We start from the raw sequence: 2574 nt of genomic DNA on the forward strand, positions 1-2574 counted from the left end.
TGAATTTACTATCTTTATTAAGTTTAAATTGACGACCCTATACCCTATGATAACAAAACGGTCAAAATCAATTTTCCTCACTGTGGACCCGTGGACATATTAAACTAACCAAAGATGTTTGAGAGAAACTGCGTTTACGTGACTTAACCTCATTTAGCCCAGGGCTGACATCGGACTTAATTTGATTACACAGGTCTACAAAAAATTTTTGAAATTGGTGCTGATAATTCCATATTATAATTTGATTAACTAATCCCCAAGAAGTCAAACTGCGTGCAGGTTATTATTTCTTGCCATTCAGTCGAGTTAAATGCATTTTATGTCTAATTTCAGGAGGTTTAAGCTTTTATTTAGGGTATATATTGTGGATTTGCCTTTTCTGAGTCCATATTGGATTTCATGTATCATCGTAATCGTAACAAAGCTAAATAATTAAATTCAGTGAAATACTATAGATATTCAAAACTACTTATAAAAAATTACTATAATCAAATTAAATCAGACTTTACTATTTATAAATTTAATAGTGTATAGCATTTAATTAAGAAGGTGCTTAAAATAATACCCCAAAGTAAAACAATACAAGCCCTTGTAACTTTTCCAATAGCAGCTGAGCACGGTATTGTTGAACAGGGTGAACTCCAGGAACTACAGCTGCATCAGCAAGGCCAATTCTTTGTTGAGTTGAAAAACAGGGTGGATGTCTCGACACCATGTGATTACGTGCAAGTGTATATAAGATATTCAGAAATGAGTAAATAAAAAACCACCAAAAAGAAAAACTGTGGTCAATATTCAAATAAATATTTATGGCTTTTAGGTTATGATACCTTACCCCGAAACGTAACTAACACCCCCTTATCCGACTACCACTGATTATGAGCAAAAACTAGCGGATCCATTCAGCAATGTCCAGATCTAAGGAAAATTGTTAAAAGAATAAGAAAATGGTAGAAAAACGGGAATAAGATAACTTACCCAACATCTGGCCACATAGCACACCAAAAAAATAATATCAAATATACTTTTGATTCAAGTAACTTTGTCATACATAACATAATCTATAATACTTTTCCAACAATATCCAAATATTCTACTTCTTTAAGATGAATTATACAAATACAGAAACTCTTACAAGGAAAGACCAGAAAGGTAATCTCCTCTCGATCGCCACGCCAATATGGCGATCAGAGGGAAAAGAACAATGACCGACCCAAATGAACCTCCAAAGATTTGATTGACATCAGAAAACGGAAGTTAGCGGCGTTGCCGTACTAACCAAATAAACAGATATTTTGTGGGAAAATATTTAAAGATAAATTGAAAAGAAACTGTCAATATTGCGTAGCTCACCTGTTGCTGTTAAATAAATATAAAACATATGAAGACATATTAAACTTTTATAATTAGTTCAAAGAGAATTATAAACAAATAGGGTAAGTCCGGTAGAGATGCCCCACTTTTCTTTTGGGGCTAATAATACATATTGGTAGTTAATTTTAAATGAAACTAATGATGCAATCCTAAACTATCTTTAATAATAATTCATAATAGGACTAAGATAGTAATATAATAAGTAAGTATATATAATAGTAAGAGAAAAAGAAAAAATAGAAAATTGGCCATCTCTCCCTACGTTGCGGGAGAGATGGCCCTCCAACATGGGAGAAATGCCCCGCAAAAAAATACATATACATATTGGTTAAATATCTAAGGTTATTTTTTATTTTTTTAACTCATATCCAAAAGTTGAGGATGGCCCTATGCTTGCTTTTTCTGTTTTGTTGTTTGCCTTCCTACGTCTCAAAGTCCTTGCAGGGATTCCAAAAGCATGCATTATGCTTTTATGCCCATTTGGTCGGTATTAATGGCTTGCAAAGCAGCAGCCAATGATTTTTCAAACCACTGAGCGCTTTCGGAACATTTTATTTTATATTCAGTTAACTGAAAAGTTACTATTTATTAAATAAATTAGTAGGGCATCTTTACCAGCTTTCTATGTGGCATCTCTCCCAATACGATGGGGGAGATGCCCCACCGCAAGGTTTTAAAATGCAGCGACATATGATTAATTTTTTGAAGTTATGATACTTCACAAAGCATGTATTGTAATATAAAATGGCATGAAATACCAAAAACTTACATAATATTATGTTATTCCCACGCGACTTCTGACAGTAAAAAATATGTACTTATATAAAAACAGTTCTTTGTAAAAACTAGCCTATTTTTATTAAAAAATGTCTATACCTATGTGGCGGATTCATCTATCCAAAAAAATCCTTTATGAGTATTTCGCCACTGCACTATTTTTTTATTTTTTTTATTGACATTCAAATTATGTCAGACCATAATAGCAGCAGGTGAACTACTGCCGTATCTAGCGGGAAGCAACTGATAAGCGACATGATTAGAAAAATACACGCTGTGGCCATCTCACCCGGTGGGGCATCTGTACCGAACATACCCTAATTATTTAATAATATATAGCGATTATTTTAGATTTACCTGAAATATCTAAAAACTAACAGACATAAATATTAAAAAATACCTAAGTACAAAATTATCTGAAGA

This window comes from Sitophilus oryzae, unplaced genomic scaffold (assembly GCF_002938485.1).
Source record: "Sitophilus oryzae breed Bouriz unplaced genomic scaffold, Soryzae_2.0 scaffold_1058_pilon_pilon, whole genome shotgun sequence".
Lineage (NCBI taxonomy): Eukaryota > Metazoa > Arthropoda > Insecta > Coleoptera > Curculionidae > Sitophilus > Sitophilus oryzae.